A 27,239-nucleotide genomic window follows, 5' to 3' on the forward strand; every position below is an offset into this window, starting at 1 on the left:
AATCCAACCACTTCGGCACACGAAGACGGACAAAATTCAACGCGTACGATAGACACAAGCGTTTTTCTCATTACCAAACTTACCCTTACCAAGAGTTAGCAAGTAATTAAAAAATTATCTGACTTCAATATGGGATCACGGTCTACTTCATACGAGAGGGGAAAAACGATTATGTAGAGAAGAATGTCAAGGTATATTGTTAGTTTTTCATGGAAATAGTGGCCTTATAATTGTATATAAAATAAATATAAAAAAAATTATATTGCAATTAAAGTGCTTGTAAATATTTTACGTGATAAAATTTCTTAGATACTGATTTATCACCTGTAAAAATATTCTTAATAAATGGAGAATTTATGTTTAACTGAGTGAAGTAATTTTATTTGGAATTCTAAGTACAGAAAAAGATAAAACAAAAACGGTAAGTAATAAACAATTCTACAACAAAAGTGAGTCTCTCGTAAAAGTGATGTTCTATATATTGAGAAAATTTCAGGCAAAATTTCAATACAACATATTTGAACTCTTTTTTATCGTGTTTATTTAAAGTCGCTTTGACTGCCCAGGTCCTTGGCGAATGCACTTAAATACAATGTATGGGTGAACTTAGTAGGTCTGTAGGTCTGTTTCGGATTCAGATTCGGATGACTGTCTGGTTTTTTCAACGGGCGGAAGGTTGAACTCCTCTGAAATTCTGTTTCTTAACTTTTTTGAATTTGGTTTTGGGCCCTCTATTTGGTATGTTGTAGAGATTTGTCAGCATGGGCCTGGACACGATTGGATCGAGGCTGCATTCATCAAACACCTCCTTTAGGGAGTCTGCGGTGACACTTTTGTCGAAAAGGTTTTGGAAATGATCGAAGTCGATCGATTATAGGGAGAATTATAAATGTTGTTGCAGGACTACGTTCTTTGTCAGTTTTGATCTTTTTGGGGTTGGCTTTTTTCAAGTTGAAGGTGCCGTTTTTGCGGCCTTGACCGGGTCTATTTCTATTGACATGTCAGAAGAAGATGACATTTGAACTTTATTTACTTTTACTATTAAATTTAAAAAAGGCTCATCAAAAGTAAAAATTTCCACGAAATAATGGACTATAAATACTGCTGTTGGGGACGATCAGCGTATTCATAAACTATTGGGTGCTACATTCAGAAATTTTCGATTACCTAGTATCTTTTCTACAAAGATTTCGTTGATGTTTTAATAGCCTTGCTTAAATAGGTAAAATGCTATAGTTTCTTAAATTATTTTTCAAGCAATAAAAATTTTCTTGACTTGTAATGAACATAAAAGTAAAAGTATAAAAAATTTTTGAAATAAAAACTAAAGTTTATATTTTTACAACCCAATATCATTGTAACAATAATACTTTTAACAACAATTAAATAATTATAATAAAACATTACTGTTAAAAAAATTTTTAGGAGCATATAAAAAAACGGTTATTTTTATTTTTACAGTACATAAGGGCAACATTCCGTTAAAAACTTTTAACATGTGATGTACTTATGGACACAAGACATAACCTAACACACATATTATCAACTTGCAAACATCTATCTATTGAAAGATTTACAACGAAAATATATAGAGAGGGTTTTCATATATCTACGGGTTGTATTTTTTAGAACTATACATAGAAAAATCGTAGTTACTTAACCTATTACAGAAATTATATCTATAAACGCATCTAAGTACATACATACAAATTTTTAACTATGAAAAATAATTGGGATTTTGAACCAAATTTTTTGTTGTTGACAAAAATGGAAAGATTATATATAAGTTTTATAACAAAACTGTTTTTAGTTTTTATTTTTTCATGATAACTTTAAAGTTACAGACAGTTTTAAAAGAACTTTTCAAAAGAGAAACGAAAACACCCGACAAATAAAATGTTCGTAAAATATCGTTGTGACGTAATAATGTTAATTAAACACTATATACAATTATTTAATAACATTATGGCGTTTAATAATAACATTACACGATCTTTTACGAACATTTTTTTGTCGGGTGTTTTCGTTTCTCTTTTGAAAAGTTCTTTTAAAACTGCCTGTAACTTCAAAATTATCATGAAATAATAAAAAATAAAATTCTGTTTGTTATGAAACTTATATATGATCAATCCATTTTTGTCAAACAAAAATAAAATAAAATTTTTTTTTTTTCAAAATCCCAATTCTAGAAAATTGATCTAACGGATGAGAAAATCAGAAAGAATAATCGATTCCGTGAATTATAAAACATAGGAATGGGTCTTTATTTCGAGTACAACTTTGTAAAGCACAGCGATTTACTACTGGCGCCTGCCTTATATGAATTAATTTGTAATTTGTAATGCATTTCTGATAAAAACGGGGATTCGGGGATACGAAGCCTTCATAAATCGATTCTGTAGGTTAAACAAAATATAGAAAATGGCCTATAACTCAAGTGCAACTTTTTAGAGAGCCTCGACCAGCGCCTGTACTAATACTAATTTTTAATATTAATCATTAATCGAGTTTTTGTATTGGTAAAATTTAAGGGGAATTGACTCACCAAATATAAGGGGAATAGAAGTACCAAACAACCACATTTGTTGAAATTTTTCCATATTTTTCAAATAAAAATCCACAAAAATTGATAATATATACATGCAGCTATGAAAGATACAAACCTGTACAACACATATCACCCTTATAATATGTGCTAGATATTAAATATTTATCTACCCTTTTTGTGTGTTGATATATCCCCGCTACCACTACTACTTCTTTCTAATGTATGTGGGATATGTTTTGTATTAAAAAAAAACTTCTTTTATAAATATACCAAGTCTTAGAAAAAGTTTACGATACTATACATTAAATATTAAAGTTAATTTTTGATAAAAAGCACTCCTTTGTAATATACACACAGACAAAAACGGAAAGTGGACGGTTAAGCGACAAGCGGGTTCATATACACGGTTCGAGAAATATCACTCTGAGGGCAGTGCTATTTTTCATATACAGAATGTTCGATTTACATCTAGGCATATAAATATCACGAGTATGATAGAGAACACGCGTTAAGCAATGCATCTAAGTAAGAGGTATTATAGATGTTATATGAAATTGCAAAAATGACTTGAACGTGGTTTATCTGTTGTAGTTCATCTATTCAACTAAGAAACTCCCACTCCCCAAGCGTCTTTATAAGAACTATCTCAATGCATATAGAAGCCTCAATACATGTACATAATACCTCTCACTTAGATGCATTGCTTAACGCATATATTCTGTCATACTCGTGATATTTATGTAAAGCCTAGATGTAAATCGAACATTCTGTATATTTGACAAAATGCTACATTCTAATGGATTCACGATTGGACATTCACTCTGATTCAATTGAAATTAAAGTTGAGTCGTTTTAAAACTCTGGCAAACAGATTCGAGTGAAATCGATTGAAAATGGGGTACTTTTTAACGTTGGGAGACATGTTTTTAAAGCAAAATATGCCGTAAATGAACTATTGGGTATAGAAAGTTTTTTCAATAAATTTTTGTGCTAGAAGCGAGCATGGATGGATGCAAGAGACGATTATAAAATCGCTTAAATAACACGTGAGTCAAAACAGATACTTTTGCCTATCCACACAAAGATATAAAGTGATGTTTGTACCTTTTTCTTTATCCCCTATTCATTGGAGTCAACTTCTACGAATTGTAGATAATATGTAATTTGTAAAGATGGCCTGTTTAATAAAAATAAATTTAGACAGACATCTAACAATAATTTCAATCTATTAAAACAACACATTTGAGAGACCCTTTTTAAATACGGAATGCTTAAAAGGAAGAAGGATATCCACTAGAATAATCCCTGTTTATGCACACATTGAACTGGTAAAAAAAAAACTGAAAGTCATCCAGATATCCATATATATACTCTCTTTTTATTACATATTCTTATTCTATTTATCAAGAGGGTATTAAGGTTTTACTTTTAATGTCACACATTTTTCGTTTCCACTATCAAAAAGAAAAAAAAGAGAATATAACATTAGAGAGGTATAATACTTAACTTAACTGTTTAAAAAGACATTAAAATTGTGATAAATATTTCTTTTTACTATTATATTTTGACTGAATATGGGTGTTTGGACGGTAGAATGATAGTGATCTAAGTAAAATTTTTAAATTTTTGAGAAAATGAGCAACATGTGTTGGAATTTCTCAGGGAAAATAAAAACGAATCGAAAAGCGTGACAAGGAAGAATAATAACGAATTGAGTTTTAATGTGCCCGTAACCCCAAATCTTTAGTTTAAGAAAATTGCTACTTGGATCACTATGATTTTACCATAATCATTTTATTATTTATAATCGAAAAAATATAATGTTAAAACTTATATGGGAATTACTTAAAAAATGTAGGTGAAGGTTTTCTAATAAGATTTAACGGCTTTGCATATTCATAAAAATTTGATGTGAACGCCACATAATCTCTTTTTTTTTCGATTTTTCACAATTTCTTGAAAAATTGGAAATAATTTTTGTTTCAGAATTTGGTAAAAGTAAGTATAATCGATGATTAAGAAGCCTAAATTTGAAGCGATATTATTTTGGATCCATCATTGGTGATATTTCGGAAAATATTTATTTAACCATGAAATGAACGGAATTTTGAGTCAATATTAGCGTATATAAAGCGTTTTATTGAGATGGTAAATATTCCCATTTTCATAATTTTCTTAAAGGAAAATGGAAAATAGAAAACTTTTTTTTGTTTCCGAATTTAATAAAAGTCGGTAAACTAGCAAATGGGACTCAAAATATTCAAAAATGGAAGTGCGACATCTCCGCTTCACTTATGGTATCGGAAATGTATGCTTTGCATTATAGTTGATTATCAGGTAAAGTGGATTTAAAAAAGACGATAAACGTTGAAAAAAATGATGGCATCTGATAGCTCTTTTAAAACCAAATCTTTATAAATTTATGTGCCATCAAATATGAAAAGGCTTTGGTAATAAATTTTTATGAATCAATTTCTTATCATAATTATTGACATATCATTAGCTTTTGTTACAATCATAACTTAGATATTATTTACAAAAAACATTATGACGTAACGAAAAAATGAAAATATTATTTTCTATATAATTAATCGTTAATAATATTTCATGCCAAAAACGTTTTTTTTTTATGAAAGGTATTTAAGCAAATGCAAATTATAATAATAAAATTATTCAAATCAGAATTTATGGTTTTCATCACGATATTTGGTGATATTATAAAAATAGTTTTAAACAAATAATAATAATATTATTTATAATTCAAAGAAATTTTAGGAAATGAAAGTAAATTAATTTAATAGTTTTATTAAATTATGTAATTAAGGAATCATTATAATATTTGAAAAATATACAAATTTAGTTTTGAATCAAATTTAACTAAAACGGATTTAAATCTTATTTGGCCAGATAACCTGTAACTTTTCAAACATACATGAATACGCATTATATTTAGTCAATTTCATTACTTTCTAGGCCGATCTCGTAAATTCAAATTTTCAACAGCTTACAGCTAATGATTGTTTTTGCTATGCTAGATTCATACATACATCACGCAAAAACTAGTCAAAATGTATTTAGGACTGCTGACTTGGAAGAATATTTCCGTAGAAAACTCAATTTGAATGAATTTTGTTTATCGAGGTCACTACAACGATGTTGGCCCTGGTTAAACGCACGTTACAATGTGTTTCCTAAAAATATCGTGCAAAACACATGTTGTAATACAAAACAGCTCTTTTAAAAACACAACACTTTACTAAAACACGCCTTTTTAATAACGTTGTAACCGAAGTTGAATTAAAAACTTTTTTATTTAAGGATGTAAAAGCACCATGGCAATTTAAAATAAAAAGCTTGACTTTTCTTACATGAACTTGGACTAAGTCTAAATCAATTCTGAAAATTTGGAGGGTGGAGGAGTGCCCGATAATTTAAATAAATAAATGACTTCAAAAGTAGGAGGCATATTTGAAATGTTTTCATAGATTTCTCCAAAACTAGTCGATGGATATTTAAAAAAAAAAACTATTTAAATTACAGTTAAAACCTTAATAAATTATTAAAAACAAAAAAAAACCCGCTGTACCCGGCTAATTAAGGATGTATGAGTACGGTAGTAGGGACACAAATTAAAAAAATATACTTTTTTTTAGTTTTGATGGTGAATTATGTTGTAACTTGACAAAATAAGAATAAAGTTTTTCGATATATGGAGTAATTTTCAAAATATCGAAAATTGAAAATTTTGTTTAATTATTTATTTTTCGATATTTCGATAACCAAGGCAGATATCGAAAAATTTGATTATAACTTTTTGTCTACATTCATGAAGTTATAACAAAATTAATCCTTAAAGTTGGAAATAAGGTACTAATAATCACAATCCTAAATCTAAAATTGCCTATGACGTTCGTACTACCTTAATAAAATTAAGTAACTAACGTAAATGAAATTAGCTAATTAATTTAGTTTCATTTCATAAAGTAAATTGCGTAATATAATAAACTTCGTTTAAAACGTTAATTCTTTTCTAGGAAATAATGTAATTTATTTTATATCAAATATCCACAGAAAACGTGACTCAATTCTTGTAAAAAAATTATAAAAATTATTTTCATCAAATTAATAAAACGCATGTATATATCTCATAGCCTACTTACACACGCTAGCGAGACAATTTAGCGTGGCAATCATGATATCTGTATTAGAGAGTTTATTATCATGCTATCTTGTGACAGGCTACTTGTGGTAAAAATATAAACAATGAGTAAACAAAACTATGATTAGACTGGGTTTTTTTTTGCTTTTGTTACTATGACTTGTGATAATATTTCCCCTGTATTTGTGAAGCTCATTCTACGTAATCTGTATTGTATATTTGAATTGTGACAATAATAGTGTACCAGACACAATAGATATACTGAGAACTGTTGTTCATTGGTTGAAAATATTTAGTTTTTTACTATTAACATAAAGAATAAAAAAATAAATAAATAGATTTTCCAAGATTATAAGAAAATTACTATCGTATTTTGTTAAACGTAAGTTTAATATATAAGAAAGTGGACATTTCGAATTCTGTGTTGTATAGAAGTAATAATAATAAATAACAGAAATCCTAGAAAAACATTACCTATAATTATTACTTCCAATATAATCTACTAACAATTTTAAAACATATAGCTTTACATATCAAAGATTCGTCTAGATAACCTTAGATATAGAATCAGTCCAAGTGTCCAGGCTAAATTCAAGGGGCATGTTTCCTTACATCATTTTAAGGGGATTTCATGTTCGTTCTTTAAAGTTTTGTCACACTAGTACAAGCGAAAAACGAAAAAAATGGCCCTGGTTGTACAAGAAAAGGACACTAAATCTAGGTGAAACATATTAAAATGATAAAGACGGAAATTACACCGGAAGTAAAAGTCAAGAAATAATGGAGTACGCTCTAATTATCCTTCCCAGCGGATTGTTTCTGAAACAATGAACCGAGCCATGGTTTGTGTATATTTTTGGAGATATTCCGAGATACTACGCAACCCTATAGTTCTGGACTAGCTAGGACCCGAGCGAACCAACGACAAAAGGACCCAAAGAGACCCTATAACCTTTCGAAGGTAATTCAGCAGCAAGTGGATTACATCTTAGGGCATCCAGAGCACCCTCAAATACAATACAGATGATTTTAACTTCTTTGTTAATCTTATCCAGAAACATCCAGATCAGGACAAAGAGTATTATGTACACCAAGATACTCTTGTTGTTCAAGACAGCCCCAGCTTGAACAGCATTATCCCCTATTGCCACGTCACTGAATAGATGGTACAATGATTTATCACGTGCGGTAATTAATAATTAATAATTTCCGAGTCGGGCTCAGTGAATAAACCGGTAATCGGAAAATCTCCTGTACACTCTCCAATGCTTTCATTTAAAAGGCCCAAAGTCTACTTATCACCAGTGCTAGTAAACCCTTTAAGTGTTAAAATAATACTGTGTTGCTCCAACTTTGCTTTATCTCCGTACAGAATGTGCCTCATTCAAACTGGGAGGCTGTATTGCAATAAAAACACAATATGAAAGTTTCCTTATAAAATCCCCAAAAAAATTTTATCTTTTGTTCTACCTTCTTTATAAGAATTACTATATCCCTAAATCTTGGAAGTAATAAAAATCTTCAGTTGAATGAATGGGTGTGAGTTTGACTTGATGAAAATAAGTTACTTAACGACTAGGTACAGTGATGGTTTAGCTGGAAACAATTGTCTTTTCTTTTTATTTAAAATCTTAAGATAAAAACCACAACATTTAAAATGCGAGTGAATACTTATGGTCGGTGGGTTGCTGCTACTGTGAGGCACTGAGGTAAACCGCACAACGATCTATATACAATATAATGGTTAATGGTATTACAAACAGCCACTATTAACGAGACAGAATACAGAGGAAAAAAAACATTTTTTTAAGCCCTTGGGAAATACAATTATACATACGAATGTTCTTCAACAATAACCTCCCTGGTGAAGACAACATAACAGCAGTGCAAAATAAAAAAATATGTGTCACAGTCAGAACTCTTAGCCAACCAAAAGTACTTTTAACTGAAAAAGGCAGGCAAAAGTACTTTTGACTGTACCGGTTGGTCAGTAGTTGTTTTTGCCTGAAAATCATTGGTTAATAGTGCTTTTGACTGTAAATTTGCTGTTGACACTTCTGGTCAAAACTAGTTTTAATCACTAGAGAGGAACCGTCATAAATAACCCGGTATAAATTAACTCTGGTTACAACTACTCAATTAAAGTAAAAGTAAGCAAAAATCAGTTAGTCAAAACCAATTTTGGCCAACTTCATTGGACATAAATATTTTGGGCTGTTATTTCAGTCAAAAGTATTTTTTTCGAAAACTTTTGCTAGTTAAAAGTAGTTTTGACCGGTAAAGAATTTGTACTGTAACATATATATATATACTATTTATAAACAAACGTTCTTAATTTTTTCCTATATAATGTAGGTATGTTGTATAGGATGGTTCTCGCAAAATGATTAATTTTTTAGTATAAAGGTTGATTGCAGTAAATTTCGTAGCTAATTGCTACGAAAGTTCTGACACAGAAGCATTACTGGACATTTAAAATATATGAGGACATTCAGAATGTATTCTTTGGGAAGTTAATGCTGAATTCTGAATGAAAGTGTGGTAAAAAGATCAATATTATATGCATAAAAAAGATTGCTTGGATAAAAGATTGCAAAGACAGGCAGAGTTGTAGTACAATTTTAAGCGTTCTGAATTTTCTTCGAAGAAAACTCTCTTTAAGCAGCGCTTTTACAGCGAGTGCCTTCTTTGTCATTATCCGGCTCTTGTTAACAGAAATTCGTGATGAGACATAAAATAATATTTGCTATTCTTAGAGATCAACAAAGACAAAAAAGATCCATTGAAAAATGGCTAGGTAGGTCAGTCCTTTAAATATTACAAAGGACTTTATGATTTTGCCATCTTTACATCTTCAGTCTTGTCCAATTAATGATGTCGATTTACGGTTTTGTCCTGTAAGTTTTGGCCATTAAATTTTTTTGTATCAATCTAGGTGTAGAATTCTCACTGGGCGAGCAGAAAAGTGAAGTTGGTTTTTTTAAATCTTTAGTACTATGCAACATATTAACGTCTAAAATTGTTAATTAAACAAAAAGGGAGATAGTTTAGTGACGTCATTGCACAGCATCACCATAGAGATTCGGTACATATAGAACTTTGTTTTGCTAAAAGTAGATGAGAAACAATCATGGAATGCTTATAACTTCTTCGTTTTTTAATCAATTTTAATGATATCAAGCATAATTTTACATTTATATGGGTAAAATGGTAAATTTGGCATCAGGCAAATACTGTATTGCAATTCTCTCATTATTAGGAGGGGATAAACCAATTCAAGAAACTTTACGCCAATGCAAAGTTTATACAATTCGCACAGCCTAATAATCACTCTGTATAAGTATTTATAAACAAAGGTTCTTAATTTTTCTCCATACAGTGGTGTATTTGTATAGAGAGAAAATATGCATTATTTTTACAGTTGTGGTTTGTTGTTTCCAAGCTTCCAGGCAATCAATGGTAGTGATATGCGACGTTCAGAGAATAATGATAACCTACTTAATTAATTTCATTTTTTCATTTGGTTGTATACTTTTAATTAGCCTCAAGACAAGGCTACTTTACGTTGATTATCGTTGAGAAACGTTTGATTATGTGGTCGGAGGTGTGATACAATGATATCTTGTCAACCAAGATCACTATAATAGGCATGTTAACTAAATTTTTTCTATTATTTCAGGTGAAAAATTCATAGGTACTGCACGAGCAGAAAAGTGAAGTAGTTTTTGCAAATCTTAAGAAGTACGCAAAATATGAGTGTTAAATATTCCTAATTTAACAAAGAAGAAAATATAGGTTGTGAAGCCATTGTCCGATATCACCATTGTTATGCTAAAAGAAGATGGGTAACAATCTTTGAATGCTTAAAACATCTTCGTTTTTACATTTAGTTTTATGTTTTTTGTATAATATGGTACATTCGACATCAAGCAACTATCATATTATAGCCTTAAACAAAACAAAAAAGACATAAAAATTAAAGTTTTCTGTGGATTAATTTTATTTTTATTGGGTTACGTTACTATACAAGGGTAGGAACAACAATTAATTATTAAATCTGATTTTCCAGAATAACTGATGAAACTTTCAATTTATGATGCACACATAAAAAAAGCATTTTTGATCAAATAAATTTTATTTTTGTATATTTCTTCTTAGCGATTTCCTCGAAAAATGGTGTAATTAGAATCCAAAAGCTAAGATGATTCAGGTCACTTCGTGATTAGAAAGATCCGAGAGCCGAAATCAATCTGAGAAATTTAATTTTAAATATATACCTATATTTAAAGAATTTTTTGTACTTGTTGATATAAATTGAATAAACAACTTTTGTGTCCGTTTTCTTCAAACTTGTAAAAGATAGATAGATTGTTGAAAGTTTGCAGGCATTCTTGAAAAACGAAAAAATTAAGATGGTTTTTTAAACTCTTCTAATTTATCAAAAATAATACAAGCACGTATATAGGGTATTTCAGCAATTAAGTCAGCCAATTCTTTATTTTTACTAGATAAATCTGATCCAGTGGTCGAACTCGCTAAGGCGTCTTAGCTTGCTATGATCACTGGCTGGGAGGTTGCGGGTTCGAACCTAGGCAGCGGCAGTGTGAACAAAAATAAATAATGGGGTGGTAAATTGATCACATTGTCGTCGCTTGGGTAAGAACGAAGTAACCGACTCCATCCACATCATGAAAATGTAATTGTATATATTCGAATGTATTTGAAATAAATAAAGATTAAAACATAATGATGTGGGTGGCCTCTGTTAAAGACATAAATGTCTGATGAACGGAGGTAAAACCCCATTATTATTATTATATTAGATAAATCTGATACTCGTTTTGTACATTTTTTTATAGTTGATTAGATATTAAATTAGATAAAAAATATATATCAAATACACAGATAATAATATATACAATATATAAATATATTTATATATATAAAATGATATTATACATAGATTATATTTATATTATTTTACAAATAATATCATATTTTACAGCTGCTGGCGGGATTGTCGTATAATATAAATAATATAATATTGTAAAAGTTAAATGTATTTGTATTTTACTATTACGGTTACAGTGGTTTATGTCATATGATTTATCTATTAGTTTTATCTTTATTATTATCATTATTATTATTCACCTAAACTTTATTGCGGAACAAGGTTCTTGTTAAGTGTGGGAGCAATCGAATGAAAGGATTTTATTATGATAAACATTATTATTTTAATTCTGATTGTCTAACAATAATAAAATTTGTCAATGATAGATGATAAATTATGTTGCATTTACACTTTTAGTGAAAGTGCAAGTGTTTAATGCTAGAATAAGTAGCAATATACACTCGGCACAGGTTGCCAAGCGGATTTAATGTAGTTAAGTACTATATATTTGCACTTATCACTTAAAAGAGTCTTAATGCAGCAGTTTTATAAATCGTTGAGATTCTAGAATCCGATGATTAAGGAGCAACGTAATGACTAACTTTCAGATATTTGAGTTCCTGAAGGGACATCGAAGATTATAAAACGATGCAACGTTGGGAAGAGCAAAAAGTTCTTATTACAATTATGAATCCGGTGAAGGCGTTTTGCCTTAAATTGAGAAGATTATTATATAGTCGAAGAAATAAAGCTATGAACTGTCGATCTTGTAAGCTTATCGTAAAACTCCGTATATTCTCGTAAAACTCCAAGAGGCGGGGTGTGTATTGCCTGCCCTAGGCACTAGGTACTTTGAGGGTTATTTTCGTAGTGATATTCATATTTGGCGGTCCCAAAAATTAAACTCATTTCCATCGATGTTTAGATTTCAGTTTTTCATTTCTCCCTTCTGACTTTTTTCCCACAAAGTTTGTAGACTCCCTCATGAAGCGAATGTAAAAAAACGCATCGCGATCCGTCTTACTGATCACAAAATGGACAGTTGACCCGTTTTCAGTATGTTATTTCTTTGTCTAATAATATAGCTGTAGTAATTACTGTAGAAATAAAATAACAACTAGTAATTTCTGTAGAAATAAAATATTTATTCTTGAAGGAATGTTGAGTTATCCAATGCCTGGTAAGACTCGGCAATGCCTACTCTTCTACAATACCTAGATCCTAGACGAACTTCAGTGTTCACTAATATCCAGGCTTCAAAATGAAACTTATAAACACGTTTGGGAAGTTTTTTTATTTCTTTGTTATATTCCCTTCGCTTTTACAGACAATTTCGAAATAAAAGTTTTAACGCGTTTGGTCGGAGTTACGGAACCTCAGTTGCATCAAATAATAAAAAATTTTCGAAATAAATATTTTTCACATGTTATTAATATCATAAACCTAATAAATGATAATAACAATAATAATAATTTTATTATGATATTACCCATCAATAATCCAGATTCTAGATAATTATACAACGCATTGTATATAAAACTGAATAATGTGTTATAGATGAGAAAGTTTTTAATTTTGTCACTGTGATTTTTATAATTCCCAAACAATAATATCGATTGTATTCAGAAAAATTGATTATTCTGTTGTAGAAAATTTTAATGGATTTTATTTTTTTAAATAAATTGCACTTAATCAGGTAATTATTGTCGACTCATTAATTTAATTACTATAATTAATTTTAATTATTATTGGCACTAAATAACGATAAGCGTATGACAGATAAAACAGGTCATTTATGATTTAATATCACTTGTAATTGCAGTTTAAGGCTTTCAAATGTAAAATGCTGTTAATTACGTTCTCCTGTTTTGCATAACCGACCCTAAGGTGGGTCGAATGGCGCCTCCGTCATGAAGAGTGAACGTCTGTTGTATATTATATGCTATACATGAAAGGGGTTTAACAGCAATTTCAAATAGTATGAGTATACTAGCATGATACTACTAGAGTATACTAGCATGATAGGTTAAGGAAAACGCTGCGTTGATGGAAGGTGTAATTTAGTCATGTAGCAACTGGAGAAAAATGCTGCTTATGAAGAGGGCCGGGCGCAGACATTGCTGTTTTTCTTTCTGGATTTAAGCTGGAGATTTCGAAAAACTGAGTTTTCTCCGGTTTCCAAATTCAAAAATAACAAGTAAAATTTACAAAATTTAAAAATCCACGATAAATTTTTCAGGTATGGAACCCTAAACTCCTACTCGAAACATAGCTAAGAACACTATAAATTAAATTACCTTTCAAACGAAACAGAAAAATCAAAATCGGTTCATCTATCAACATTTATTGGCAAACATTGATATTAGTGAGGTTAAAAAACACTGACAGTGTAACTGGGCTTTATGGTTGAACCCTATAGACCATTTCATTTCAATTACGATTCATTATTGTTTCGGACAGTCAGTAATAAGTTGGACAAAGTTAAAAGATATTTGTTATTCATTTTATCACATTATTATACTGACATACTGTCCAAAACAAAAGGTCACTCACTTTTTAAAATGAAAAGGTCTATTACTTACAGATTTTTTAATAAGTAATTCAATCAATGACTTAAAAACTTTTGATTATGTAGATAAACTTTAGTTTAAATCAAAACCAATAATGTAAACTTTTCTTACAATATTAAAAAAAAAATTGATATCAAGAAAATAAGAAATGAACAGAAACAAATATTCAAACTGATTTTAATACATTAAATTTAATAATTTCAACCACTTTTTGACTTTCTGACTAACTTTCTGTTTTAAAAACGAAAGAATAACGAGACAAAACGGAAATATTAAATTTTTTCTGTTGATAATATTAAAAGAACAAAAAAAAATATTATACTAAAAGTTTTGTGTCATTCTTTTTTAACATGACATTCACAACATTATTATAATATTTTATAGGTGGTACAAGAAATGTCAAGGTTTACAAAAAAAAATTTAATGCCTTAAATAAAAAACAACATTTCTACCCTTCTTATCTTTTATTACCCCCTCTGTATTATTATAATACGACGCCTATTTCTTTAGTATTGTATGAAATTTACAATTTCCTTTTATCTTCATCGTAAGTTAAAAATTCAAAAAATTATACATTTAAATTTAATTTGTAATAACTTTCGTTTATTCAAATTTTGTGGATAATTGTATTTTTAACTCATTAAACAACAAAAACTTTGAGATAATTTTGTGCAAAAATTTTTGTTACCTATTTTGTAAACACAAACACAGATTTATTAACATACACATGAATTCAAAATATGTAACGGACTTTTAAGTCAAAAAAGTTTTTTAAATTTAAGTCACATACACTTTTCTCTCTCTCACTTTCACATGTTTGAGACACTTTGAAAAGCATTAAATTTTATTTAAAAAACTTAAAACTTTGGATTTATTGCATTGTTTTTTCTGTTGATTAAAATGTAAAATAATTATTTAAGAAGAACGCGTCTATTTTAAACAGCTGTTTTTATTTAAACTCATCGCATTCCATGCCGGCTGTTGTGTTTCTGTATACATACATTGGTAGTCCCCACTCTGTACTATGAGTTCGGCGATTTTTTAAAGTCTTTTATTATATTCTCGTTCATGCAGAGAAATAATATTACCCCTACTTCTGTATAGTTATTTTATTCTATATTTGTAGTTACTTTTGTAGATGAGAAGTGTATTTATGGTTTAGTAATTTTTGTACGTGTGTATTTGTGTGGATAAATTCTATTCAAATTACGTTATGAAAGAAATTCTTTGACGATGGTTTAACTTTGCTTTTTTGGGTTGTGTTAAAGTGTAAATTATACATTATGGGATGTAATGGGAATTTCATACATGCAATGTAGTATTTCGCGCGTTTTTTTCTCTCGCGTGTAGGTTATTTCATAAAAATTGTAATACATGTTTTGAGTTTTATAATTAATATTTTGGTGGGTTATTATTCTGTATTTCCAATTTTGTATAAGTCTTAGACAAAATTATCAAAATAACAATGGAACATAATTAACTTTGTGGATGGAATGGAACAAATGTTTTTAATTAATTTTTTAGAAACAATCTTTCGAAAAGTCGAAAAAATTCATTAGAATTGATTTAAAAAAATCGAGACCTAAGAAAAGCAAAAACTTATAACTGGCACTTATAAAAATTGACGACAGTTTTAGATTTTGAGATGAGATAATTTTTATTGATCATACAAAAGAAACTAGTTTTATCAGATCGAAGCACGTCTTAGAAAAATGTTATTTTTGAGAAGACAGTGTAACAATTTTTAGATAAATATTATGCTGGGAGAAAGTCCAGTTATATCTGAATTAAAAGAAGCTAAGAATTTATTAAATATTTACCATGAGAATCGTAATCAGCCAAGGCAGTTTCGCCGAGGTAAAAAAAGGGAAAGCAGATTATAGAGATTATAAGAAAAGCTACGAATTTGTGAAATATTAATCATGAGAAAATCGCCGAAATAATAAGATAGAAAGGATATTATAAAGATCTAAAACAGTGATTCCTAAAGTGGTCCATATGAATCCTGAGTGATGCACGAATTCGTACAAGGGGTCAAGGGGGGGGGGGGGGAATTGGGGGTTCTTTGGATGTAAACGGGGGTCTACGATAGCCGATCGCATTTCAGTACTTAATTTTATTTTGGTTTATAAAAAACAAATTTTACACCTCACTACAGCTAGAAACAAGCCAAAACACATATTTTGAATTAAATGAATTTAAAACAATGTCATGTTAGCTAAGTGGGGTTTATACAAAACCTAAAAAAATGATAAGTGGTCCACGAGACAAAAACGTTTGGGGATCTCCTATCTAGAACATGGGAGGAATAATATTTTTATCGCCCTCTTAAAGCTAATGAATATTTAAAATCAATATTACTATAGCTGCGAAAAGAAAATCTAGACCCAGATTATCATTAAACGTATAACCAACAACAAAATTAAATTTGCTCATCCATTACTGCTTACAAGAGCAGGTATATTTTTAGAAGTAAAAGCCATTATAATCAATTTTAGATAAGATTATTTTATGTATTTTTATTGAAAATTACATTCATTTAACGAAATTAGTTAACGATCATGTCTAGGCAACCCATATATAATATGTTTCAGATTCGTCCAGACAGTCGTACTTAATTATTTCGATGTGATAACAACAATATCACATGAAACCTTGATAAATTAATCATCTTGTCTATAACAATAATAATAATAACAACAATATCAAGATTTCTGTTTACAGTGAAAACTGTTAACAATGTAGAACATGGAAAAAATCCTCAAGCCTTACTAGTTATTGCCGATGAAACTTATATGATGAACCATTACGAAGAATGTGAAAATGTCATGACATACTTTCTTTCTCAAAATTACCTCCTCATGCAACTAAAAGGCAAAACTGATGAAATTATACCGAAGTATTGATAGCTCTAAAAAGTCACTGCTAAAGCAAAGGAAGAAAAAACCTCTCCCATAGCATTAATCACAGAAAACTGCTATGTCAGAGTAAAACATACAAAATAGGAAATGACAACGAGGGTTGCTGTAGGACATACTACGAGAAAGAAAGGGCGGCAGATTATCTTCTACTGTGTCGATAAACATTATAGCGAAAACGAGTAAAAAAGGACATATTTTCTATCCCCCAAATTTTGAAAAATTGATTGGGCCCTGTTCAATTTGTTTTTGTAACGGTCTTTTTTCTATAACTATATGCCATTATTAGCTTTATATCGTCAACCCAAGTAGCTTAGTTAGTTTAAGCCGTCACAAAAAAAAATTTTAATTTAATTGCCTATGTATATGCCTGAAGGAGGTGAACTCAGCCTCTCAAAATAATTGAGGAGCTGATAAATGAAATTATGAGCGGAAAAAGTTTTTAAACAATGGACAAGTAGTAAAACATATATGGTATCACAATGGGCTATATGGCCTAAGTGTGTCTTTCGTGGACAGCCAATATAACCTAACCTACCTTTATATCTGATAAATCGTAAAAATTAATAAAGTTAAGAAGGGTTTTCACTGTAGTTATATTTTTGTACGTCTTCTTTTTAATAGTAAAATAAATAATATCACGTTTCATCAATTTTATTCAATTAAAGAAAATAAAAAAGATTTTTGTTATAACACACTCAAGTAATGGACTTATTTAATAATACTTTACCATCCAACAGTCATGGTACACCAGTCCTAGTTCTTAGACTTAGTATATAGACTTGGAAACACTGACACACAAATTTTTAGTTATTTGTTTCAAACATGGCAACTTTTAGCAGCGGCTCTTGGTGGTCATAACACTTCAATTAATTCAGTAGGAAGATTAAGTGAATTTACAGGTTAATTTTTACAACTAATTCGAAAAGCATCATGCTTTTCCGTCGGCTAAAAGTAGACTTAGCCGCGATGCTGTCACCAAGACGAAAATTTATGGCAGTATGGTGGCTATTTTTTTTTGCGAAATTGATCGGCTAAAATAACTTAAACTTAATTGCGTTATTCACTTTATTTACTATCAGCCCATGAGTATTGAGAAAATCACTAATGACGTCAAGCAGTCAATATAGCAACCATAAACCGTCTTAAATCTTAAAAAACAACAATGGTCGAAGGAATGATTATGGTATTAAAAGAGTTTTTTTTACTAGGCAGTTCATTCACACATTTTGAAGAATATTGTTTTAAATTACTGTGGTTTCTTAATGCTCACATGTATTTATTCAATGACTACCGAAACATAACTTAAGCCTGTTAATATTTTTAACTACCAACAAAATGATGGGTGCTATAAGTTTGACGTATCTGTGTGCCTGCCTGTATCATCATAGCTAAATAGATGAATAGATGATAGATTTTGATTTTTTGAGAGGTAATCTGATTGAGAGTGTTTTTAGTTTTGTTTCAAGCGCGAGTTTAAAGTTTCGTAGCCGGAGCAATTATTAAAGATTTGCTGATCTTCGAACTGCCGAGCAAATTTTCTAGAAACATAGAAAAGAACACCCTTGATCAAATTACTTTTCAAACAAAATCAAAATCGGTTCATTCGCGCTGCGATGCGACAAACGAATCGATCAGACTTAATTTTATGTCTTTAAATTTTGTATTTAATATAGGGGATCGGACTAAATTTTCACTTCAATCACTTCAGATGAAGAATTCTCACTTCACGAAAAAAAAGTTAAGATGGTTTATAAAAATCTTTACTAGTATGCAACATAAGAACGTTTCAAATTCTTGATTAAACAAAGAGGAAGATATCCACTATTGACGTCATTATGTGGGTATCGCTATAAGTATTACATATAAAATTTTGTTTTCCTAAAGGGAGATGGGTAATCTTTGAATGCAATCTTTGTTTGCTTATAACTTCTTAGTTTTTGATCAATTTTCATTTCACTTTCAAATTTTGTCATGGTATCTTGTTTTACATTTTCATAGTATGGGTAATATGGTCAATTCGACATCAGGATTATTCCCTATTATATATAGATTTTTGTATGGCTAAATGATTTTCCCAATAATTAATGACTTGAAATTTGGCGTCAGTGTCTCCAAGTCTATATACTTATATTGCTAACTGCTGCTTGCATCAAGTGTCTATTTAGTAAATGGTGTCCCTTTTATACTGATTTAAATTGAATTAAATATAATTTAAATTAATTTTACTGTTGTATTTTGTAATGTATTGTGTAAAGCTTTGTAGTTTTATTTGGGACTCTAGCCAGAGGCAGTTATAGCTCGTTTAGAAAATTTATATAGAAGGATTATTATAGAAATTCTCTTTTAAATTGAAAAAAAGAAAATTGTATGGTTGTTATATAGAAAACAGATTAAACAAATGTATAGTCGAGTCGTATCGAATTATCAATTTCCACCATCGTTTTTATATAAAAAATAGTTAATAAACTGACCTTTTTAATTTTCTGACGGAAAAAAACTTTACTCGACTCGCCTAACAGGGTAACTTTGAATTTCATTGGTAACTTTGATTCAAGCTTCAGTAGATTATATATTTCTGCTCTTTAGTGATAACCGTAATTCTTTTTTACAAGCTTTTAGTTAACTTCACGTCGCTTGCTTGTATGTTCACTCTGTGTAACAAAAAATGCACGTGTTATACCATTCTAAGTGTTATTTACCAAAACATTATATGCTAATCACATGCTATGTTATCGTAATAACACGAAGAATGGTTTAAGTTGCGCGTTTATTTTGACTAAGAGATATGTAAATGTCCTGGAATTTTGAAATCATTATTTCACCCACTGAAGCAATCGGACTGAAATCGGGTACACGCGGGCTGAATTTGGTTCCCGCGACAGTGCAATTTATGGAAAGTATGAAATCATTTTCTCATCGGTTCCACCATATTTGACATAAATACGCTTTTCAGTTTTAAATTAAAAATTAAGAATAATAATAATATGGAACACAATAAGGAATTAGCTTAATGACTAAAAAGTGAAAAATAAAGTTTATGCAAAAGGATTCTGGTTGTTGGATGATTCAGACTATATATTTCATACTAAAAAAACAAATTTGTTTTGTAAATTATATATTTTCATACTTATTGATATATTAAATGATTAATTATGTTTATATCATTTGTAATATTTTTTTTTTATCAGATCGTGACTATTATCCCACAAAAATCGTGCACTTTCATTTATTAACAGATGTTTTTGCAAAATTTTTGTATGAGATAAACAATTATAATAATCTGTTAGTAATTTTTGATTAATTATTATTTACTTACTGACGGAAAATTTATTTTAAATCCACGTGTTATGAAACAAGTGAACAACATCGTGAATGTATTAAAAATTGAATAGGTCTCGGCATATTTACTTAAATTTTACAATTAGTCTTAGAAGTAGTTGTCTAATAAGTTGAAGTTCTCTGTATCAGTAAATTTTTAAGATATTTCCAGCATGAATGCACTTGTCGACAGATTGGGCCTATTTTTTTACAAACTAATAATTGTTGTGAGATTCCAAAGTCGCAGAATTTTTGGTCCTTTAGATCGCGAGATAATCAGCTGCAAAATTCGCAATTTCCACATTCAAAGCATGTAAAAAAGGAATGTTTTTAGAAAAAAATTAAAAAAAATTTAGATATTAATTTCCGCTTTCGAGATACTAATTTTGACGTAAATTGGTAAAAATTGGGAACATAGACATAATTATCTCGTGTTTTAAACGATCAATTTTCATTATTCAAGGTGTCATATGAAGGTTAAAAAAATCGTCCAAAATATTTTTGGGGACAGTGACGTTGATTTGACGTTGGAGAATGCAAATTTATACTACATAAAAAGTCGAACTCATCTTTGTATACATCTTCAAGAGATCTCCGACCCACCATTAATCATAATTTATCTTCATGATTCTTAGCGTTCTTTTATTACGTTGACATTTGTTGGCGTGCTTAAAATCTCTTTAGATCGAAAATTATGGTCTTTGAAGCTTTGTTTACATTTCGACAATTGACAAAAACTTACGACTGCAAACATAGTTTTCAGCAAGGAAAATGTGAATTGCTTTCAAGGATAATGGATTCGGTCAGCTTATAAGCCACTACCTCCTATTCTAAACATTGAATTACACTATCTATTCTAATTTCGTTTTGTTTTTCTTAAAAAAAAAATAAACAGACACACATATTTAGAAAAAGATATTTTGATTGTAAAATATAATAAATAACATTATAAGATTGTAAAAATAATATGATAATACAACGCAGAAAAAAAAAAACATAATAATTATAATAATAAAAATATTAAAAAAATCAAAAAGGGAAAAAATATACATCATGTGAATTCAAATACGTAAATTCACATCACAAATTTCTACTTTTTGTTTATATAATCTTTTTATTATATGTTATTATACTGCGTTAACCCTTTGTTGGTTTCTAATTTAAATTGCATGTTTTAATCATTAATTTACGCAATTATTTGAGGCTTTTGAAAATATATAGGTTAGTATCATGCAAAAGGTCACCCCAGGTAGTTGCTTAAAGCGTAATCAATTCCATACGCGGAATGCCCAGGGTAGCGTGTTCGATTTTGGTCGTCTTTACAAAAAATTAATGTTAGCCTCTCAAAATAATTGAGGAACTGTTAATTGAAATTATAATCGGAAAAGGTGGTAAAAGACATATATGGTATCACAAGTGTGTCTCTGGTGGATCGTCAATATAACCTAACACATTTATAATATAATAGGGATAGGGATAACTGAGAAATTTCAGTATTTGTTATGCAATAAAAAAGCACATATCTCTATAGATAAAGAATTGTAAAAAAAATGCCAATTTTTAAGATAAACATTTCCGGTGTTTAGCGTATTAATCCGGTAGCGTAATTAAAGAGAAATTTTCCTACGTATTTATCATATTAATTGTTTTATGTAGTTTTCGTCATTTTTATGTTGAATGCCAAGAAAGTGTACATAGTATGATCAAACGGCGTGATACATTAATTTTATTTATGACTTTTTTTGAGAACTGTGTCATTTATTTTGGAAAATATTTATGTAATTAAATATACATTTTATAATCTTATTTAAAAGGTAATTTTTTAGTTATTACTGATACATAATATTAATTGTAAGATTATAGTATTATAAAACAATGGTAATTAAATCTGTTTAAACTTTAAACAAAAGATAATTAATACTAACCACAGACGTTACGTTAATTGGGGATACTTGGGGAATGTGCTGCTATGTGGTCTGCAAGGATGTATGAATACATTGTTGCTAATAAGTGTTTGTACAATATTACTGTGAGATTAACAGATTTAATGTAATATTTGAATAAAATGGTTTGTATATTATGGTTTTGATCAAAGATGTTCTAACATCCATAAAGTGTGTGACTGGAAATATACGTCTCATCATGATAAGAATGCAGCTAAATAAACTTGAATAATGTTGAGGATGGTAGTAATTCACATGGGAAATCTTTATTACACTGTAAAATAAAAGTATTTGTTGTAGGAAAACACCCGTTTATACGTCTTTTGTGAAAAATTCATATCGATTCTCTGTATAGTTTTTGAGAAATTAACTATAAAAAGCCAATGTTTTACCAAAAAAAAAGAGCACATTTCTCATAAACCATACAAAGGATCAATATGAATTTTTCATAAAAGACGTATTAAAGGGTAGGTTAGGTTAGGTAAGAGTGACTGTCCTGGGGTGGGGCACATTTAGACCATAGGGTTCGTTGTGATACCGAAAAAGGGTTGACCCATCCCCGGCCACTACTCCATGAACCATTTGGAGCTGTTTAAAACAGCAGGGGTGCTTTGACGTCGTCGGACTTTAGGCCGGAGAGGTCGTCAAAGAGAGGCTGGCTCAAGTAAGTCCATCTTCTCATGGCAAGAGCTGGGCAGTGACAAAGAAGATGAGGAATTGTCTCCCCCTCCTCACTACTGTGACAGTTCCTGCACTAGTCGTGATACACTGTCAGACCCAAGCGTTCAGCATTCCTGCCACGAAACCAATCTCCTGTAATAACCGCAGCAACTTGTGATATTAGATCTTCGGAACGCCTACGATTGTACTCAGACCATATCTATCTTGTAGTACCACAGGTACGTTCCTCCCTCCATCTAAGATTGACCTTTTTTAAGATATCCTCTTTGAGGAGCAACCTTCAGTTCGCAAATGGAACTCCCTGATATTTATTGATGCTTGTGTCCGGCAAAATTGTGCCATTTCTCTCGACGCCGCAATAAAAACTCATTGATTGGCACAAGTAAATATTTTTTTTTTTGGTTTAAGAAAATTTTAAGCTTTTATTTCAATCCAGTAAATTTTTTTACAGTGTAATATTTATTAATGCGAAAGTGTTAAAGTTTGACTTTGATGTTTTAATTGATACACAGGCAGTTAGAGAGGCGGAAAGTTACATAAAGGAATTTAATTTAATTAACTGATATTAAGTTTTTAAATAAAAATCACTCTGTTTAGGAGAAACCCTTTATTGAAAATTAACTAACCCTGCCAACTTCGTACCGCCTAACAGTCAATAAATGTCGTAATAAATTTCGATTTTTGCCTGGGCGATTTTGGTGGCGGACTGCACTCAAATTAGCAATGAGTAGCATACACAATAAGAGTAATTAAGATTAGCTAATTCATACTGATGATGACTACTTGGTAGTCGAAATACGTGTTTATACAAAAATATACAAAAATTGATCTAGGAAATTGGAGCAAATATCGAAATTTATTTCGAAATATCCTCGAGTTCTCACTTATTATCTTTGATAATATTTATAATTAATGTGTGTTCGCTGGACAATTTAAACTTTAAAAACAAAGACTATACCGCACTAGAATCTTTATTTCCCCTGGCTAGTGAAGCGGGCGGGTATAAAGCTAGGAATATTTTAACTACAAAATAATGATGCTATTAAAGATTCATTTATCGTTTCAATTACTATAAAATAGATATTCAAATATCTAATTGTATTGTTTGGGCTATTAAAGGGTCAACTATGATTATTTTTATTAACATATAAAAAAGAAGAATTGAATTGAAGACAATTTTTTCTGCGAAATAAATAAATGGATAATAAATAATATAATTGTTATTTTTTAGTAATGATACAAAGATTATAATAATAACCTGTTTAATAAATAATATTATTATTATCTAAACTCTAAACAATAAATTAGTATTATTATTAAGTACTCCGTTATTAAGTCAATTTATTAGGTTTGTAAATGCATAAAAACGTATTTTACAAAATTGTATATGTTTTATGTCACACAAGTATCTTATAAATGGTCGTGGGAATTAGATTTGCATTGATAAATACACTTTCAATGTCAAAATATAGGTATTTGTAGGATGGAAAACATCACCCATCCTTTGCAGTCGGTAATAAAAATACGGGATTGAAACAACGCAAACAAAAACGTAGCTACATTAATTAGTAAATATTACATTCGAAATATTCCATGTGTTATTTTCAATCTAAGAATATAATAATAATAATTATGGAATTTAACCTCCGTTTTTCAGACATCCATCTATAACAAAGGCCACCCACCTGATTATTTTTATTATTTATTTATTTTAAACCACTTCCGAATATACAATTAAATTTATGATGTAGGTGGAGTCCGTTATTTCGTTCTCATCCAAGCGACGACAGTGTGATAAATTTCCCGCCCTATTAATTATATTTGATCAAACTACCGCTGCCTGGATTCGAACCAACAACCTAGTCAATAATCAAACGGTTAAAAGCGTATTCGCTGAGCCACTGAGCCAGTTCAATCTACGAATTCGTGAATGACAAATTTTCCAACTGTACCATTTACAATAACGGAGTAACCGTTGAAATGGTGAAAAACGGCAATGCAAAAGCTTTCTCGTTTCATTTCTTTATTTGACCATATTTCACATTATATGTGTTCCGTATAGCATCAAAAACTGGTGTACGAAACTTTACCATTCAAGCGTGGTATTTTTTCAAATAAACCAACTTAATAATTATAAATGTTGATGAACAAACAATTTTTTTTTAATTTGAAAGTTACTAAGTGAAAAACACTTCGTTTGACGTTCAAAATTTATCCCGTAAATGTCTAATGCCACTAAGAATAACAAATAAACGAATCTAGTTCCAGCCATTAAAAAGAAAAACTAAAAAATTGCAGAGGAAAAAAATATTAAAAAATGCATCTCCGAATCTCCGAAACAATCTATAATAATATTAAGATTCCCAATTTTGAGATTTAGTCAGAATTTACAAAAATTTCTTTGTTAATTAGGATTCAAAAATTAATAGATCATTAGGAAAGACACGAAGAAAATAATGAGCAGAAAACGCCAAAAGCATATGATACTCGACAATACTAAATACTAAATACTGTCGAAGTGTCTGCAGTATGGCCCATTTTCAGGGAAAACATTTGGTCAAGCTCATCACCCAACAATCTACACCCCAACAAACTGCACCACTTTTGTAATAAAAATTTAAATAAAAGCCAGAATAATTTTTTTTTCTTATTCAGAAGTTACTCTTTGAATTTTATATTCCGATTTCAAAACATTTTAAAAACATGTGAAAAACTATATAATATGCATAAAGAATATAAATATATAATATTTCATAAAAGGCATCAAACCATGTGGTTCTTGGAAAATTGTATATAAAAATTGTGTTTTATTTTCACGTACATTTTTTCATAGATAAGTTTTTCATTTTATCTTTAAGTAGTTTATAAAATAGCCAGCAACACCTGGCTTTCATATTTAAAATGTAGAAAAAATTTCTGTTATTATTCGAAATAAAGTATATATAAAGACTTAATAATTTTTTAAACAATGAAAGTTTCTATGAAATCATAAAATGTGATAAATATTGTTTCTTATACGCAATGATTAATACAGATTTGTCATGTTGGTTGCATAAACACAAACATATTTACTCCACTGTATAGTTGTTGGTTGCATAAACACAAACGAATTTACTTCACTATATTGAGTTAATTTTCGACAGGACGCCTTAAAATTATGTTGAATTCTTTTAGAATTAGTTTATAAAAATTTGAGACTAAAGACAACTGAAATGAGTGCGTTTGGAAAGTACCTAATCTTGACCTTTATTTTTAAAATTTTAACTATCAGCACTTATATTTTTAACTGTCAGAAAGCAGCAATTATTAGAATCTTAAATACTGAAAAGCATACTTAATATAAAAACAAAAAACCGGATAGGATACTATACAGTTTCGATGGACACGTTGTAGTTTTTTGACAAATGCTTTTTACGAAATAAATAAGTATACGTTCAAAAGATTTTTGTTTTAATTTTTATGGGTATCGAGCCTATTTTTCGATTGCTAGAAGTATGTGTCGTATTAATATTTGTATAAAGTCAGTATACACGATAAAAATAATACAATTAGCGCCATAAATCAATCAATCTAAGTTCAAACAGTTAAATTATTCACGTCTACAATCTCGATACGTAATAAAAATTGAAATAAATCATTAAATAAATCTGTCCCGAAAGAGCTGCGTACATTAAGCAAATTCCAGAAAAAGAAAAAATTACTTGTTGAGAAATTGTAAAAATTAATTATTATAAATAAAAAGAGTAGGAATTCTATTTTATGTAATAAGGAATATTTAATTGTACGTTCAGTTATTATGGAAAAAATAAAAAAATGGAATTGTGTAGTAACCTGGGATCGAACACTAGTTTTTTCCTAATCGAAACCCGATGTCATAGCCATTAGTCTACCGAATTAAAAAAATGAAGCAAAATTTTTAAATGGTTTAAATATAAAGTACAACTAAATGAACTAATATTTCATTTTAACTCCACTCCACGGAAAAATTTTCAGCTGAGAAGTAAGTAAAGCTGATACTAAATAAACCACTTTGCTTATAATAAAATTTCAATTTTACAAATATTAAGGTAGTATTAGCGTCAAGGCAAACTGAAACTTGTAGTTGAAAGTATTTGTACCTTATTTTCAACTTTGATGATAAATACCGATACCCTACTCTAGATAAAAATTTATTCTTACTATTGTCAAGTTATAACATAATTCACCAT

The 27,239-nt window shown here is 29.6% G+C and overlaps 1 protein-coding gene across 2 annotated transcripts in view; it reads right to left on the reverse strand.

The window, feature by feature from the left end:
- LOC123294520 overlaps positions 1-27,239 on the reverse strand; it is a 194,874-nt gene that overhangs the window by 89,754 nt on the left and 77,881 nt on the right. The window contains exon 1 of one of the 2 annotated variants that reach the window (XM_044875576.1): positions 14,857-14,871. The exons of the other annotated variant lie outside the window; for it this stretch is intronic. The gene's annotated coding sequence lies outside the window, so the exon portion shown is untranslated. Of the gene's footprint in view, positions 1-14,856; positions 14,872-27,239 lie in introns of those variants that run through there. 2 annotated transcript variants of the gene reach the window in all.

Source organism: Chrysoperla carnea, chromosome 3, assembly GCF_905475395.1.
Source record: "Chrysoperla carnea chromosome 3, inChrCarn1.1, whole genome shotgun sequence".
NCBI classification, from domain to species: domain Eukaryota; kingdom Metazoa; phylum Arthropoda; class Insecta; order Neuroptera; family Chrysopidae; genus Chrysoperla; species Chrysoperla carnea.